General features: G+C 39.1%; 1 protein-coding gene across 6 annotated transcripts in view; it reads right to left on the bottom strand.

Moving 5' to 3' along the window:
- The window catches only part of Rusc2 (RUN and SH3 domain containing 2), a 59,412-nt gene that overhangs the window by 27,135 nt on the left and 13,367 nt on the right, over positions 1 to 18,910 (bottom strand). Inside the window, exons 2-3 of one of the 6 annotated variants that reach the window (XM_078047801.1) lie at positions 9,381 to 9,518; positions 9,128 to 9,209 (exon numbers count right to left, since the gene is read on the bottom strand). The exons of 2 other annotated variants lie outside the window; for them this stretch is intronic. The gene's annotated coding sequence lies outside the window, so the exon portion shown is untranslated. 3 more of the 6 variants (XM_021726965.3, XM_040286007.2, XM_040286009.2) reach the window with 3 other exon arrangements.

Raw genomic sequence — 18,910 nt, 5'->3', positions numbered from 1 at the left:
AGCCACATCCCTAGCCCTTTTTATTTTGAGACAGGATCTCTCTCAAAGTTGCTTAGGGCCTTGCTAAATTGCTGAGGCTGGCCTTGTACTTGTGATCCTCCTTCCTCAGCCTTCCAAGTTGCTGGGATTATGCATCATTTCTTAACCAGCAGAAATCTGCCTTCTTGTAATATTTGAATTGTGTAAAGCAGCTTTAATTTTTTCAACTTATAATATCTTAATTGATTTGACATGATTAGCCATCTTCTCCTACTCTAACACCATTTCTTCTGGTTTCTGTAACACTAATCCTCCTAGTTCTAATTCTTATATCTTTCTTCATTATTTAATAAAACAATTCTTGGCCCATATTCAAATGCAGACTTACAGAAAGTTTCAGATCTGAAGTCTCCTTCAGCTTAAGCTGGATTTAGTCCTTCCCATATCTTTGCTATTGATATAAAAAGAAAAACCACTTATTTTTTAGTTGTAGGTGAACACAATACCTTTATTTGTAGCGCTGAGGATCAAACCAAGTGCCTCACGCATGTGAGGTAAGCACTCTTCCTCTGAGCCACAACCCCAGCCCTTTGCTATTGATTTTTAAATCTTACATTCTTACTGAACTTCCAGAAGCAAATCTCCAGTAGTCTATTAAACACTAGATCCTGTCCCCATTACTATCATCCTAATTTGGTTCTGCATTACCTCTCTTTTGAATTATTGTAGTCTTTTTTTTTTAAAGAGAGAGAGAGAGAGAGAGAGAGAGAGAGAGAGAGAGAGAGAGAGAGGGGAGGGAGGGAGGGAGGGAGGGAGGGAGAGAGAATTTTAATATTTATTTTTTAGTTTTCGGCAGACACAACATCTTTGTTTGTATGTGGTGCTGAGGATCGAACCCTGGGCCGCACGCATGCCAGACGAGCGCGCTACCGCTTGAGCCACATCCCCAGCCCAAATTATTGTAGTCTTCTAACTAGTTTTCTTGCTTTTCTTCTGGCTCTGTCCTCCCCCAAGTATCATATATGTTGACACAAATTTAACTTCCCCAAAGTAGTGCCTTCAATGTGTTCCTCTACTGGTAAAAAGTCATCAGTGGCCCCTGCCATCCAAGGATAAAGCCAAATTCCTTAAGGAGGCAATCAAAGTTCATTCTTACTTATCCTAACCATGTTCCAATGAAATCTATTCCAAATTTTTAGCGTTAGTTCATGCCACTGGGAAGATATCTGGACTGTAACCTCTATTTCTCTTGCCATTTTTTTTAAAAAAGGTTCTAGCTCAGATTCTACCATGTCTAGAAACTTTTGTCATGGAAGTTCTCCTGAACTGTACAACTCATTTAGTATCAGGCCTTGGCCATTTTATTTGACTATTTATCTATTGATAAAAGGACATTTTTAGAGAATGAGACTATGTCTTATACCTTGATAGATACTTCTGAGCATAGGATCTTAACACATAGTAGGGCACCAGTTTGTTTGATACAGCTATTGAATGATATGCAGAGCAGGCTAGCTGGAACTATGTCAGCTTGCAGGTTAGCATAACCTGCAAACAGCTTATAAAATGGAGAAGAGGAAAATAAGGAAGAAAAAACCCAAAAAGCTGAGTCCTAATAAAATGCTTAGTAAATAGATCTTTAATGCCAAGATCTTAAACTCTGAACTATTCACTTTATTTATTTGCCTGGCTCCTATAAGGCTTTTGAGTTAGTAACCTTTGTCCTAAAGTAACAGTTATCCTTTTCCCTTATACCCTCATGCCCCTTGACTTACCTCATATTTACACAATTATGTTTACTCCAGTATAACTTTTAAAAAATAAAAAATGAGAATATTCTAAATATTTTTAAAAGGCTAAGTTTACCAATATAATAGAAAATAATGAAACCATAAAAATTATGTGTACAAAGATATGTTTAATGGCATTGAAAAAAGCTTATAAGTTAATAAGAAGTAGAATATTAAGTTATACAGAGTTTAGTTTTCTGCATTATTGTGAATGAGATACTATGAGGAACTCTTACACTGGAAAACACTAGGTCCCATATATTACATATTTTTAAGCACTTCAGTGCTCACAGTAAATAGGAGAAATCTCCAAAGCTACTCTCCCAAACTCCCAAAAGGATGAAAAATCATAAACTGTATAATAAGAAGGGTTCCTTGTGGGCCTGAACTAAAAGCATCATTGCTGTTAGGAAGATAAGCCTTGGACCATTGGAAAGGTAAGGAAACTAAATCTGAGACTCCTGCATTAAACTGAGACCCCTGAAGGAAGTTCAAGTGATCTAAGTTTGGTGGTACCCCATATCTCTTAGCAGAAGGAGACAAAGCTCCTCTGAAGGAAAATATCTCCCAACTTAAGCCCACAAATTCTCAAAATTAAAAAGCATGCAAAAATTAGTTTATAATGTGAAGACAAGAAACCATAAGTGAATAATAAACAATACAATAATTGATTTAGACTGCTAGGACTTCAAATGTAAAAAAGCCACATATAGCTGGGTGTGGTGGCACATTCCTGTAATCCCAACAATTCAAGAAGCTGAAGAAGGAGGATTTCAAGTTTTGAGACCAACGTCAGCAATTTAGCAAGGCCCTCAGGATTTAATGCCCATAATCCCAGAGGTTTGGGAGGCTGAGGCAGAACAATGAGAGTTCAAAGCCAGCCTCACCTACTTAGGGAAGTCCTAAACAACTCATCAAGACCCTGCTCTAAATAAAACATGAAAAAGGGCTGGGGATTGGCTCAGTGGTTAAGTACCCCTGGGTTCATTCCTGATACCAAAAAAAAAAAAAAAAAAAAAAAAAGCACCAATAAATGAATGAAAAAAAGTAATTGTTTCAGTTGTCTATAAGTTAAATTTGTTTATTTGAATCAATAATAGTTTGAAAATGATATAATAGCTATTGGTATGTTGTGTGATCCTGCGTCTAGCTTTTCCTTACCCTCACTTCCTGTAGAATGGTGATAAAAGTTAACACCTACAACATTAAAGAATTAATCCTATTGAATATTTAATATTGTGTCTGACATACAGTAAATATCAATAATTGTAATATACATTATCATCAAGTAATAAGAAAAAAAGCCCCACAAACAAGCCATACAACTGACTAAAATGGGACAGCAACCTTTGGTAAATCTGAATAGACTGAATAAGGGTCCCTCTCTCCACCCCTCAATTCCACCACTCTTCAGAACTCAGTGACTACATGATAACTTTCTTAAGTAACTGAGAAATCTAGAGTGGTGAAAATAAAGCAGATATGAACACAACCATTGGCTACTGAGTACTTTTATGCCTGGACCAAGCTATTTTAGGGGAAGTCAGTAGGCTAAAAAAGGATGTGGAGCCTAAGAGAGAGAGAGAGAGAGAGAGAGAGAGAGAGAGAGAGAGAGAGAGAGAGAGAGAGAGAGAGAGAGAGAGAGAGAGATCCTTCAACAGATTTGAAGAGGAACCTACTGAAAAGTGTGTATGAAAGTACTTTGTGTGTATGAAACTACACATTTTACAGAAAAGTAAAGCATTGTTCTTACTCTTTAAAAATGCTAGGAACTAAACTGGGCGTGGTGGTGCATGCCTGTAATCCCAGAGGCTTGGGAGGATGAGATAGGAGAATCGTGGTTCAAAGCCAGCCTCAGCAACTGCGAGGCGCTAAGCAACTCAGTGAGACCCTGTCTCTAAATAAAATACAAAATAGGGCTGGGGATGTGGCTCAGTGGTAAAGTGCCCCTGAGTTCAATTCCCACTATCAAAAATAATGCTAGGAATTGGGGCTGTAGCTCAGTGGTAGAGCGCTTGCCTAGCATGTGTAAGGCACTGGGTTCAATCCTCAGCATCACATAAAAATAAATGAATAAAATAAAGTTCATCTACAACTAAAAAATATTTTTTAAAAAATGGGGAACTTTTGGGCTGGGGATGTGGCTCAGGCGGTGGCGCGCTTGCCTGGCATGTGTGGGGCACTGGGTTCGATCCTCAGCACCACATAAAATAAAATAAAGATGTTGTGTCTGCCGAAAACCGAAAAATAAATATTAAAAAAAATGGGGAACTCTTTTCTTAGAGTTATATATTGGATCTGTCCTTATAACTTAGGAGGATCAAAAAGAAAAAAAAAATCTGTTTAGGACTTGAGCAGACTGCAGTGGTGGCAGAACCAGAATCTTGTATGTAAAACTTCAAAGAAAAGATATGTATCTATGAAGTTTGAAGTTTTAATAAACAGAGTAAAGGTATACCCTTGCCATCTCTCAAAAATTACTTTCAACAAAAACAACAAAGGAGAACAAATATTAGACACAAAACCAGTGCATACAGAGAGAGATGCTATCAAAGATTCAAATAGATTCACCTCTGAAGAATCCTAGAATGACTCAGGAATTAGAGACCAAGTACTCTGAAAGTAGGGTGAAGTACTAAACAGTTAAAAACCAGGATGTTGGTTCAAGTCTAGAAGCAGCAATTTAAGACTCCCAATCCCCACCATCTACCCTACACTGTCAGGAGATGGACCCCTCTCCTGCTCCCAAAGGAAACTGGAGATTTTCCAGAGAAATTTAAATGGAACTAGGTTAGACTCAGGAAAACAAGGCACAGAAGTAAGAATGAGGGGCCAAAATGGAAATTGGAGAAGTGAAAGTCTCCATTGGAGAATTCCTAGACTCCTTTCTATTTCTGGAGAATAACAATAGCTAAACTGATTTATTCTACCCTTAGCCCTGGAAGATAACTTCTCCGTAGAAACTCAATTAATCCAGAGAAGACTATCAGATACAGATTTCTAGGTGTTCCCCCATGAGAAAGCCAGCTTGCTGCAGATGCCCTCCATACAAATTCACCAGCTAATGTGCCTATTCACTCCCACAAGATTTCCAATCAGGTTTTTAATACTTGATTCTTAAATATTAATCAGTAGCTAGATTACCAAACTTTCAAAGACAGCCTCTAAAAGAAAGAACAGAGTAGAACAAAAACAGAAAGCAGGAGTCCAAGAGAAACAGACACAATGCAGAGAAGAAAAAAACAAAACCCAACTCAGGAGATTTTTTGGTCACTTTATTGATAATGCTAACTTTGAACCTTTGATTATGACAGTATCTGCCAGGCTTCTCTATTGTGAAGTTACCATGTTCTCCTTTGTAATTAATAGGTAACCTATGGGGAGATTACTTTCAGACTGTGTCCTGTAACCCAGCATATTTTCTTCTAGTTCTTTTTAACAGTCATTGATAATTATTATCCGAATTAGTCAATTACTACGATGGCTGAACATGAAAAATTTCTCTTTACTATTCCTTGTACATTTATTTTAATATAAAAAGATTTTCCTTTTCCTTCCTTTCTTTTTTTATTTATTTGGTATAAGTATGGATTTTTTTTTTAACTCAGTGAGTCACAATCCATTATTGGTATTGATTTTGATGCTCACACTGTCCCAGATTTGGTACTATTTGGCTTTTTTTTCTTCATTGTGAAGACCTTTATGGTTAGGTAGAAATCTTTAAAAATAAGTCATTTTGGAATAATTTTAGATTTATAGAATTTACACAAAGGGAGTTCAGAGTTTCTGCACATTTTTTTTTTTTTTTTGGCTCTGGGAATTGAATTCATGTGTGTTCTACCAGTGAGCTACATCCTTAGCCCTTTTGATTTTATTTTGAAACAGGGTCTCACTAAGTTGCCCAGATTGGCCTCATATTTACTTTTTATTATTGATGGACATTTATTTCATTTATTTATTTGTAGTGCTGAGAATCAAACCTGGTGCCTCACACATGCTAGGCAAGTGCTCTACCACTGAGCTATAATCCCAGCTCTGGGCCTAGAATTGTGATCTTCCCACCTCATCCTCCTGAGTAGCTGGGATTACAGGTATGTGCACCACATCTGGCTTCTTTTGTACATCCTTTAATTCCTTTCTGTTAGCATATGTACCTCCTACATAATTGTGGTACAAACGTTAAAACAAAGAAATGAACACTGAGGGGCTAGGGATGTGGCTCAAGCGATAGCACGCTTGCCTGGCATGCATGCGGCGCGGGTTAGATCCTCAGCACCACATACAAACAAAGATGTTGTATCCGCCGAAAACTAAAAAAAATAAATATTAAAAAGTTCTCTCTCTCTCTCTTAAAAAAAAAAAAAGAAATAAACACTGAGTATATTACTACTAATTAAACTTGTAGATTTTTTTGAATTTGGCAAATTTTCCCACTAATGTCCCTTTTCTGTTATTTAGCTTTACAAATAACTTAATACATTATAACTTTTATAAAACATGTAAGTTAATTAAAGACAAAAAATAGAGCAAACCATCTCCCAAATATAGATGTGTATTGGAGGCTGCTGATAAACAGTTAGATGGTACAACAAGTGTATCTCAGCAGAGAAAAAGATCTTCATTTTTCCACAATCAAGACACTGAGTGGTTTGGAAACTTCCAGACAGGTAATTTGTAACAAAAAGAAAACAGATAAGATCTTAGTAAATAGTCTCTGGTCTTTTCTAATAAGCACTCAAGCTGACCTTTCACTTCAAGACACTTCTTTAGAAATTTATAGGGGTACTTTCTTTGGATTAACCTAGGCAGGTATCCTTTACATCAGCAACAACCTGTGAGTGGCCATGGTTTCACTTCAGACTGTGTGATTAATTCCAGTAGCCAAGATCAGAAATGGTCAAATTAAAACAAATCCAAATTAATTATGATAAACTGTACTTTCTTTCCTGAACTAGAAACAATCTGGAGTTATTAATTAATATCACTTAGTGAGTCACTAATCAACCAAGTAAGCCACAAGCATCTACTATTGCATTCCGCTATGTCTAAGGCACTGGCTGATGTTCAGAAGTAACAGTCCAATTTGAAGGAATAATAATTTTGTTAAAATCATTGTCAATATGCTTCTTGAGGGGGCCAGGGCAGCAAAGAAGACATTTCAGGATGTGAGAAGAGGGTTAGAGTGGTGGTTTCAAAAAAAAAATTATTTTTTTCCAGCCCAAATACATAAAATAGCTACTCTGGTTGAAGCAGGGGAAGTGAAGGCTCTGTACACTCTGACTCCCTTTCCCCCACTCTGAGACCCACAAAGGCATTTCTTTTTTTTTGTTACTGAGGATTGGACTCGGGTGCTTAACCACTGAGCCACATCCCTGACCCTTTTTTTGTATTTTATTTAGAAACAGGGTCTCACTGAGTTGCTAAGTACCTTGCTAAGTTGCTAAGACTGGCTTTAAACTTAGGATCTTCCTGCTTCAATCTCCAAAGTTGCTGGGATTATAGGCATGTGCCACTGTGCCTGGTCCTCAAAGGCATCCTGAAGGGATGCTATGGCTTATTAGATCCTGGCCAAAGGCAAAGGCAAAAGCAGCACTGAGCATGGTTTGTTGGGGTTGGGAATACAGGAAGAGAAACAAATGATTTATTGACAGAAATCATCTCTTCTCTTTCTTTGTGGCTGCTAAACCAAGTGTTTATAAAATAATATTGGTTAACTTCACTAATAGCATACTTAATTTTTTTTAAAGAGAGAGAGAGAGAGAGAGAGAGAGAGAGAGAGAGAGAATTTTTTTTTAATATTTATTTTTCAGTTTTCAGCAGACACAACATCTTTGTTTGTATGTGGTGCTGAGGATCAAACCCAGGCGGCACGCATACCAGGCAAGCGCGCTACCGCTTGAGCCACATCCCCAGCCTCAATAGCATACTTAATTTTCCAGAACATAAATAAACTTTGTCCTGTATATGAACTCAGGAAAGTCAGCTTGTATAACCACCCTCTAGCTATCAAAGTTCTACATCTTTAGATGCCATGAAATTAGACAGAAGCTCTGAGTTTTCTACAAGACAAGTACTTCTCTGTGAAATACGGGAGAGCTGCTGAAAGAATTTGGATAGTTAAGAAGTGGTAGTAACAGGGACTTTTGTGACATCTGAGCCTGAGTTGTAAAAAAGAGAACAAACAAGCTGTTCGATGTCTGCACACCTGGCTATAGCCTCAGGAGTCTGATTTCTACAAATGAAATGGCAGCCAACGTCCAGGAGGTCATCAGTCTTTCCCTGGAGTAGAGTATAGCTGTTCTTCACTCAGGCTAGTTTCTAACTGGTTTCATGTTATTTTGGTCTCCAAGTAAGGCTGGGCAGCATTCTGGGAGTGTGCTGGAAGGGTCTAGGCTGAAGGCTGTCCCAGACACACCAGCTGCTTCCTATTTAGGATCCCTAATATAGTGTCCTCTTTTGAAGCACAGAAGATGCTTTGCTTTAGACTTCTTACCTATGTTGTAGAAAAGTCCACCCCACCCCTAAAAGTCAAATATAGACACCTTGGAAAAAGCCTAAAGCAAATGGGCTCTTCCCTAGGACTACCTAGTGTGGGCCTACTTTCTTTTCCCCAGGTCTGTTTTCTCCCTTATGAACTGCAGACACCTTATGAAATTTGCAGACACCTTTAAAAAATATCACTGACAGAGAACAGCTTGGGCAGAATCCTCAACAAGTTCCAAGCCTTTTACTTCCTAGGCTCAGCAGTGCCTCAAGCTCCCCAGGCTCCATTCAATGAATGGAGACTGCAGCACTAGGAAATTATAGCTAGGAAAGAACAGGCTAGAAAATACTGACCCTCATTGCAAAGGGTGGCTTTCCTTTATTCCATAAAAATTGGGAAAAAACTAGCTTTGTTCCAGAGTCTCTTTCTGTCCAAAAGGGACTATTCCTAGAGAAAAAAAAAAAAAAAAAAAACTTCTTTTTTTCCCACAGGACCAGTCAGAAAGTGGATGCTTTCTCCACCAGGGCAACCATTTGATTCCCTCCTTAGCTCAACTAACTGTACCCATTTGGAGGCAGAGGGTTCACTCAGATGACCTCTTAAGGTCCCTTTCAGGCCTAATTATAAACTAAGCCAAAATAAAATCTGAAGCCCCAGGGAGGTTCCTGTGCAAGGTGTTAATAAACACTCTCCTTCTCACCCTCCTGCATTCCAGCATGACTGTGTGGACACATACCCTCCCAAGTGTCTGGCTTCTAACTGCTACGGTTTTAATTCCCTAGAGACTGAGAATTTGCTGTAGATCTTATTTCTTTTGAGGATGTATGTTATGGGGAGAGGGGACTATAGGGAATTAGGAAGATTTAGTTCCTACCTTGACAGTCAGAGCTCTTCAGATGAGGGGACTGAGAATGCAGCAGAGACCACAGGGTAACGCCTTTCAATGCTACGTGTAGCTGAGCAGCAGGGAACAGGAAAACACAGAGACCAGAGGTGGATGCTCAAAGCCCCAGCTTGGCCTGCTTTTGCTTGCAGGACAGTTTTCAAGAATGTGTTTTGCACGAGTAAGGTGGCTGGAACACAAAAGACTCCTATGCTGCTTCTTAACTGCTCAGTGTGGTTAATACCTTGCTTACTCTTTGGTTGATCCTTTTGGCTTCTGGGCTCTAGGAAGTGAAGTCAGAGTGTTCTCTGCTCTCCCTCCCTCTAGACAGTGGATGAAACATGTAGGCTGGTAAGCTGCTATCCAATCAGTTTGTCCAAAGCTGTAAATAAAAGGGCACATATGCACTGAGAAGTAGGTTATGAGAAGAATCTGGATTGAATTACACAAGCCAGTTGTGGGTCCAGGGTGGGGGAGGCAGGATAAAGTGAGAGGGAAGCGTGGCTGCCTTTCAAGGAAATTTTTTCATTTAAGGGCACCCTTCCCTCATATCATGTCCACAAGAAGCCATCAAAGCCTTGCTCCTCTAGGGAACCAAGTTCTGATCTGGCCATGTTCTCAGCAGGGGGTCATGTCAGGAGTACTATCAGTCTGTCAGAGTCAAACCCTTTTCCTGGAGGTGTCCTTAATTTCCAATAGACTTTAGACAGTCACCAGGCTTGGTAAAAGCACTTGCCTTGCTAGCAAGTGGCAGCAGAAACCATTTTTATGTACCAATTACTCAATATTAAGTTATAAGATTAAAGTAAGCAAATATTTTTTGTTAACTCTTTTTTTCTTCCCATAGTAATAGGGATTGAAACAAGAAGTGCTCTACTACTGAGTAACATTACCAGTCCTTGTTTTTATTTTTTAATTTTGAGACAGGTCTCATTAAATTGCTAACACTAGCCTGGAACTTGCTATCCTCCTGCTTCAGCCTCCCGAAGGACTGAGATTACAAGCAGGTGCCACTGAGCCCAGCTTGCTTTTTGTTGTTTTTTTTTTGTTTGTTTGTTTTACACCAGGGATTGAACCCAGAGGTGCCTAACCACTGAGCCACATTCCCAGCCCTTCTTATCTTGAGATAAGGTCTTACTAAATTGCTAAAAGTTGCTTTGAACTTGAGATCCTCTTATCTCAGCCTCCTGAGCCACTGGGATTATAGGCGTGTGTCACCAAGCCCAGCTCCAGCTTGTTTTTGTTTATTTTTAAATTTTTAAAAAGCAGGTGGTTGGAGTATGGCCAGTTCTTGAGGCTTTGGGAGCCTATGTTCTATAATGTTCATTGCACCGATTTGGTGTAAAGATGGGCCTGGCCTTAAACAGCTATGTAACTTTGGGAAATCAGTAAACCTCACCAAACCTGAGGTCTTTCAGCTGTAATACTGGCATATTTTCCCTCAAAGGTTTGACGGAGAATTAAATAAGATACTCTATGTAATACCTGACACATGATTAGTGCTCAGTAATAAGTCCCTAATATTATTATACCCCTGGCAGAGGAAAGAGTCCTTTCCTCTCTCCCAGTTTTAAAGATTCCAGGTCTAGGAAATTGGGGAGCAAAAAATCTCTTTTTGGAGCTGTGGCTCAGTGGTAGAGTGCTTGCCTGGCATGTGTGAGGCACTAGGTTTGATCCTCAGCACCACATAAAAATAAAAAATAAAAAAAGGTACTGTGTCCATCTACAAATGGAAAAAAAAAAAAGAGTCAAAGGAATAGAAAGAAAGTCATATTCTCTTTTCCCCCCTGCTCTACACTAGGCCTGAATCAGTCATCTTATGCTCATTATACTGTAGACTGGTAGCTGGTGCTGGGAGCCTCAGGCTCTTGCAGACTAAAGACATTATAGGACTCCATCTCATACCTGTTGTAGGTATGAGCCCAGACTGATGCTGCTTCTCCTGGGGCCCCAGATAACATCCCAGGAGGTGAAGGGGAGGAACACTCTGATCCCAAGATGGCAGGATAGGTCTGACTAGGCTGTTGTCTGTCCATCACAGCTGCCTGTGAGGCCTAAAGACTAATAATAGCAACTCTGATGCCAATGGATTAAGACAGACCGTAGGAGGTGTTTATTTTTACACTCTGGCGTCAGTATCAAGTTCTACTGGTTACTGCCCAAATGTAGGACAGCTTCCTGCTATAGGAGTGGCCTCAGGCTTCTCCAGGTTGCTAAGTTGGATTCTGGAGGAAGCTAGCTTTGTTGAAAATCAGTTTAGCATTAACAGTGACAGGGAAGGGGAAGAAACAGAGCTTTCATGGGTCCAGGTATCTAGTCCCAACTCTTTGGGACCAGATGGACCTCAAATTGAAAACTTTTGCTCATAGCATTCTTCAGAGTCTTGTACAAAAGATCTAACACACTGTTTTAGTCAGGGCACACATACACCCACTCACAAACTGGTTGCATTGAAATGATGAATAAAATCAAGGAGAGACTGCCATTGAACCAACCAAAAGCGGACCCTTTCACAAGTCCCAGAGTAGTACAGAGAGTGTTAAGATGAAAAAGAAAAGTCTGCTTGGAGAGTTTTATAAGATATTTGAGACAAAGAATGGGTTAAGCTGGTCCTCAATTGATTTGCATAGTTTTTAGCAGGAATATAAAATTCCTTGAAAATTTGTGTCACCAGAGTTTCTTTCCTAGACATTCATTACACAATAAGATTAAACCACCAAGAAATCAGCCATCATCTGGCCAAGAGCCAGTGCCCAGATGATCCCTCCTGAAAGATTCTTTGTCCCCCAAGGGCTAGGATCCTAGCAACTGTATACTCTGACCATAGCATCTGGAACTCTATGGATATCCCAATTACCTCCCTGAAAGGCAACTCCTGACACATTTTTCTACTTGTTCCATTAGGCAGATAGGAGCGTGAGGAGGCTGGCAGCTGGAGAGTTGATGTAAATAGATGTAGACTGGCCTATGGGACTGTGTACACAGCAGACTTCTTTGGAATGACAAGAATGTACTACACACCAGGTAGGAATGCTGAAGTGCAAAGAAAGCAGTCACGCACACAGAAACAATAACTCTGTCATCTTCCTGACCGTGGCTGACTCACAACCATCATCAGTGACACAACATACCAATACTTTGAGGAGCTAGGGTGCTGGCAGAAAGGCAAGCTAGTGAACCACTCAATCAATACATTCTTTTTGTGTCATTCAAGGTTTATCTACCTGGTCATCAGAAAAACAATGAAGCCCCAAAGCAATGAGATCTGATCACTAGTGATAAAGAAGTTTGATCTCAGTTCTATCTGGAAGCTACCCATACCTAAAACAGTGGCAGGACGCCCAAGAATAGAAACACTGCTTTCATTTTTGGCTTCTTCCCTGGCTTGCTGGGTCATCTGGGGCAGAGTACCTACCTTTTCAAGCTCTTTTACTTCCTTGAAAAGGGTCTAATTGTATACATCTTCTGATATTGTAGCAACAAAAAATATTTGAAAAATAAAAACAAATAACAGGAAATGTAAACTCTATCAAATCCTTTAAGTAAAGTATTTCAGAAATAGAACTGTCATTTCATGTATGTAAGTAGAGAGCCCTGGCTACCTCCTGGGGTTTTCCCTCTTCTAAGTCACAGTGATGTTGGGAAGTAGTCTGTCCATTAAGGTTCAATGCCTTTCTTTCAGGCCTATAATCCCTACCTCTGATTTGAGGAACATGTGCAATAGGAATCTGCTTATGGAGACATAAGAAATTGACTTCCATTAGTTTATATTAGAAAAGGAAGAAACAGCTGGGTGTGGTGTTATATGCTTGTAATCCATCGATCGACTTGGGAGGCTAAGGCAGGAGGATTGAAAGTTTAAGGCCAGCCTCAGCAACTAGCAAGGCCCTAAGGACTTAGTGCCCAAAATAAAAAATAAAAATGTTTGGGAATGTAGCTCAGTGGTAAAGCATCCCTGGGTGGGAACATGGTAGCAAAAAGAAGCATCCTCTTGCTCTATCCAGGAGTCACAAACTGAATTATCCCATATGGGGGGCCCAGTATTCCAATCTGAGGCATGTATCCCACTGATACAGCATCAGCAACAGGACTTACTGAACTTAGCCTAAAAGGTATGAGAAAGCAACACCAACGAAGGGACTTATGCCACTGCTCAGTAAGAACAAAGGCAATACTGTGCTCTAAGCCCAACACAAGCCTTCAGTCTTGCTAGCCTGGCAATTCCTCAGTATGGGGTTAGTTGGCCAGGTCTCCAGAATTATTCTTCATTGATGCTGACACCTCTTTCTGCCAGTGCCTATCCTGGGATTTAAAACAGACATCTAAAATTCCTGCAGGGTCTGATGAGACCCACCTCCTTTTAGAGAAAAGGCCTCTGGATCAGGGATCAGCAAATTCAAAAGACCAGAGAATAGATATCTAGGTTTTGTGGGCCACATTGTTATGCCATATATTCTTTTTCTTATGTTTTGTTGTAAATTGACAATGTATATGTATTTATGGAGTAAAAAGCAATGTTCTGATTTATGAATACAATGTGGAATAATTAAATCAAGCTAATTAACACACACACATATATATCTCCTCAAAAAGATATATATCTCTTTATATAAAGAGAGATATATATAAAGAGATATATATCTTTATATAAAGAGATATATATCTCCTCAAAAACTTATCATTTTTGTGGTAAGAACATCTGAAATTAATCTAATTTGGGAATGTAAAAAACAGCTGGGCACAGTGGCACATGCCTGTAATCCCAGTGGCTCAGGAGGCTAAGGCAGGAGGATCGAGGGTTCAAAGTCAGCCTCAGCAATAGCAAGGTGCTAAGCAACTCAGTGAGACCCTAACTCTAAATAAAATACAAAATAGGGCTGGAGATGTGGCTCAGTAGTCGAATGCCCCTGAGTTCAATCCCCATTACCAAAAAAAAAAAAAAAAAAAGTAAAAATCACTCTCAGTTTGTGGGCCATATGAAAACATCCTGGCATAGGCCACAATTTGCTGACCCCTACTTTAGACATTAAAGGTCTCATTAGTCAAGGTCTGTATCTCAAAATTCTGATCCCAGAAGATGTTCTTTCCTCTTCCTGCAGGGCTGATGCAGACATTTCAGAGGCAGCTCCCCGCTAAGGAGCCACTAAGGAATGTAAAGGAAGAATCCTGAGGTTATTTGTATTGGGTCTGACAGACTGGCTAATTTCCCTCACATAAAGCACTTCAAAAGCATCTGTGGAATTTAGCAGTAATGCAGTAAGCATTATCAGAATGAACTATAAACCATCTTTATTTTTCTATTTCTGCTTAACAATACTATTACATGATTCTACAAGACATTTTTTTCCCCCTGCCCTCAGGTTCCAAATCCATACCTCAATTGGCTTAGGCCCCAACCCCTCCCCTACTTCCATATGTGGTACGAATGTGGATAGTAAGAAAATCATTAACAGGAAGATGGGCTTGGACGTGATAAATATCGATGAAAGGTTTGAGGCGGGGGAGAGTTCATTTTGAGCAAAGATGAAGGGGAGACTGTGAATGGAGGTGCTATCACAAATAGTTACAGGCTTTGTAAACAGGAACCAAAATGCTATAGAAGCAACTTAAGAATAATGTACAAATGGTTATAAATCTTTGGAGGAAAACCTCTCAATGTGCCACGAGATAGAAGGAAATAAATGACTTCTTGCAAATAACAAATACTTATAATAATATTAGCTATTTTTATTATGCTACCAACTATACTAGATGTTTGTCATAAATGCATTTCTAATCTTTACTATAACTATGCAAAGTAGATAGTATCACTGCTGTTTGGAGTTGAGAAACCTGAGACTCTTAAAGAGATTAACTTTATCCAAGATCATAGAGCTTGAAATTAGAAGAGTTGGGCTTGGATCTCTTGCCTGACTCTCAAAGCCCTTGCTAATATCTGTGGTAGAGATTAAGCAAATGCCTTAATTTGTACCTTGTTTGGATTTTGTTTTAAATAGCAGCAATATGTTTGGTCTACCCTCTTCTATAATCAGAATATTAATGAATGATAAGATACTTAAAATCACAAATATGGCAATTTTACCTGATAGTGATTCAGATTAAATTAGTATAGCTATATTGATACTTGTGTTGGGGATTTATCTGAACTAAATTGTTTATTCTTCACAATAGTAAGATTTAAATGTTAAAGCTGTGCCTACTGATCAAAGTCATCTCTTTTCAAGTGGTACATGTGTACCTTTGTGAAATCTCTGCTCTTTTGTAAACAATTTGCCTGAATCAAATTAGTTGCCCACCTTCCCAGGTGCCAAATTGTTAGCTGCCAATGAATTATCCACTGTCTTTTTCACTTTTAATTTAATAGAACCTTGGTATTTGGCTGGATTTGATGCTGCTCAATTAAAATTCTACATTTCCATCTCTCTTACAGTGGGAGTAGCCATTTTACTAAGCTACAATATAAATGCTGTGTGGACTTCTTGGCAGTCCCTTTATGATGAACAGAGTGCATCCTTTTCCTATCCTGCTGCTAGTAGGGTATGAGTGATCATAAAGATGGCCTAAGGATAGCAGAGGAAAAATCAGGAAGGAAGCCTGGGTCTCAAATGACTATGAAGCTGCCAGGGCTGGCTGTATTTGTTGCTTTTGCTGAGAAAAAAAAACTTCCAACTTATTTTAAGTCATCAATTTTGAGTTTTGGTTACTTATGTCATCTTCTACTTTATACATTCTACCGTATTCCAATGATCATCAAGTATTACTGATTCTTTTCACCCTTCTCTATCCCTACAGACTAAAGACCAACCTATAATTATTACTTGACTAAATTTCTACATTAACCTTGAAATTGATCTCCTTTTGGAGTTATCCTTTGAAGATGAAGTCTATTTACATCAGCCTCTTTGAACACCTTTAAAGAATAATTTATCATGTATTTTAAAATAGCTAGTAGAGAAAATTTTGAATATCTGAATATTTCCAACACAAAGAAATCATAAATGTTTAAGGTGATGGATATGCCATTATGCTTTACACATTGTATAAATGTTTCAAAATGTCCCACGGTACCCCATAAATATGTACATGAGTCAATTTAAAAAAAAAAAAAACACTTAGCAAGGCCCTAAGCAACTCAGCAAGACCCTGTCTCTAACTAAAATACAAAAAAGTGCTGGAATGTTGCTAAGTGGTTAAATGCCCCTGAGTTCAACCCCAGTACAAAAACAATAAAAACAACGAAAATCCTTCAAAGGCTTATGGTAGATGCTTAAAATGTTTCCTGAATTGAACTAAGGAGGAACTGAATCTTCACCAAACTAAACTAGAAAAACATCTTTCTCCAGAGCAGAATGTGGTTTATTATAGCCATTTACATGTTTATAGTCCTTCTTGTTAGAGTGTGGGGGTGCTAAGGAGGATACAAGAAATACAAGGGCTAGAGCTGGGGTTGTGGCTCAGTGGTAGAGCACTTGCCTGGCATGTGTGAGGCACTGGGTTCAATTCTCAGCATTGCACACAAAGGCCCATTTAAAAAAAAAAAAAAAGAAAGAAAGAAATCTCTTTAAAAAAAAAGAAAAGGAAAAAGAAATACAAGGGCTGTCTTCTGGAATGTGCAGAGAGGTACCACTCCTCTTTCAGAGTTCCCTCCACACTACACTGTGCTCCCTCTACTGCCTGGATGGGAGCTGCAGCTTGAGAACCAGAACAGTATGTTCCAGCCAGAATGATGGACATCCCTCTCTCCCTCCCTTTTCCTATTTTCCCCATTAACCTTACCAATCTTCAGTTTTGTCCTGTTAGCTGCCTTCAATGGGGAATGCTGAGCAGCTAGGAAAGAATTCAGGATGTGTCTCAAAAAGTCCAGCAGTAGCCGAGGAACAGTTTGTTTTTTCCTAAAAAGGGCTGTCTATAAAGTTATGTAAGATCCAGCTCTTCTCACTGGGAGCGATTCCAGCTCCATCTGGAGGACTCCTTAAGCTGTTTAGAACTTCAGGAAAAGGTTTGGCATTTCCTACTTGGTCACCCTATACTGGTGCCATCTCTAGAGGAGGGAGGTTCCAGAAGAGAAAGCAGTAACTCAACTCTCACAGCCAGCTGCAGCCCCACTGAGTTCACCTGGGGACAGGAAATAGCATAATCCATTTATAGTCAGAACCTCACAACAAGGACAAGCCCCTTTGCCAAAAACACAGCCCATGTGGCATCAAGCCTTGGGGGCTCCACCCAAAGAGGTAGGACCTGGGGAATGTAACAGCCTAACCCAGAAGCATACCAGCAGGGCTCTGGAAGAATTTCCTTTCCTGCTTCAGGCAGGTATGTGAAGGAATTATGATCCTGAGAACCTTGAGATGCCAAAATCTAGATAAAGACTATATAAATTAGTAAAAAATATTAACTGAGCACCAATGAAGTGCCAGGCACTGACTGTACTATATGAACAAACAGACCTGGTACCTGCCTTCATGGAGCTTCTAGTTCACTGAGGAAAACCAAACAAATAACCAGGACTATGCAAACTATGAAGTAGGTATTTGAAATGGCTGCATTCAAAAGAAAGACAAGACAGTTAAATCATAAAGTCAGCTCTTTCCAGAGCCCAAAGTGTTATATTTATTAATCAGAGTCCAGTTTATACTGTATTGACAACTGAAATTATGTTTGAATTAAAAACTCTGGCTCTTGAAGATTCACTAGAATTTATCAATAATTTGCTCTCTTATTTGAGCTCCATTTCAATTCCCATTCATTTTGCTGGAGTTTAGTCCCTATTTACATTACATGTGTTTATTTAAGGCATAGGAACTCACTTTAGCTAACTACTAGCCATTATAATGAAAAAATAGAACATTGCTTTGGTTTTTCCAGCTTCTAGTCATTTTCATTTCTTTCTGGTCAATGCAGAGAACTATAAAAAGATGGGCATATAACCCTTCTTAAAAACAAATTATGGGGCTGGGGTTTTAGCTCAGTGGTAGAGCACTTGCCTGGTCTGATTCTCAGAACTACATAAAAACAAACAACAAACAAATAAATAAAATAAAGGTATTGTGTATCCATTAAAAAAAAAAATTCTGCAGTACCAGGCAAGTTCCCTCAGCCCTACGTTTTTACGTTTTTTTTTTTTTTAAATTTTGTGCTGGGGATTGAACCCAGGGGACACTCTACCACTGAGCTACATCCCCAGCCCTTTTTATTTTTTATTTTGAGACAGAGTCTCACTAACTTGTTGAGGCTGACCTCAAAACTTGCAATCCTCTTGGCAGACCTTCTGAGTTTCTGGAATTATAGGTATGCACCACACACCTAGCTTCAGATTCATTTCTAAACAACGATGATAATACTTCTACAGATGGGGGTAGGAGTTACAGAAAAGATATATAAGACGTCAGGAATTGGTATTGTGTAGGGCTCAGTAAGTGAAAATTTAATAAGTATGAATCAGGAATATTCTTTTCTTGTACCCAAATGCCTGCTACTGCCTTTTTGAGACCCTAGTACTATGCAATTTACTAATTTACAATAGTGAACCAAAGTCACCATCATAGCCAATGTTTTCTTTCCAATAGGCATGGTACCTCAAATTCTTTAGCCCTTTTTAATGGCTCTGTTCTTTGTTTCCCTGTAAGATGTAAAAGCAAAGTGATTCTGTCCTAGGAAACATTCCAAAGGAATACAAAGAAAGAAGGTTAGAGTGGATTTGCAAGTTATCCACAAATCAAGAATCTCCTACCAGATGACTATTGTTAAATATATGATGACCGAACTTCTCACTTT

The sequence above is a fragment of the Ictidomys tridecemlineatus genome, chromosome 4 (genome assembly GCF_052094955.1).
Source record: "Ictidomys tridecemlineatus isolate mIctTri1 chromosome 4, mIctTri1.hap1, whole genome shotgun sequence".
In the NCBI taxonomy this organism is placed as follows: domain Eukaryota; kingdom Metazoa; phylum Chordata; class Mammalia; order Rodentia; family Sciuridae; genus Ictidomys; species Ictidomys tridecemlineatus.
Note: the sequence above shows the minus strand (reverse complement) of the source record. Positions and strands in the feature narration are given on the sequence as shown.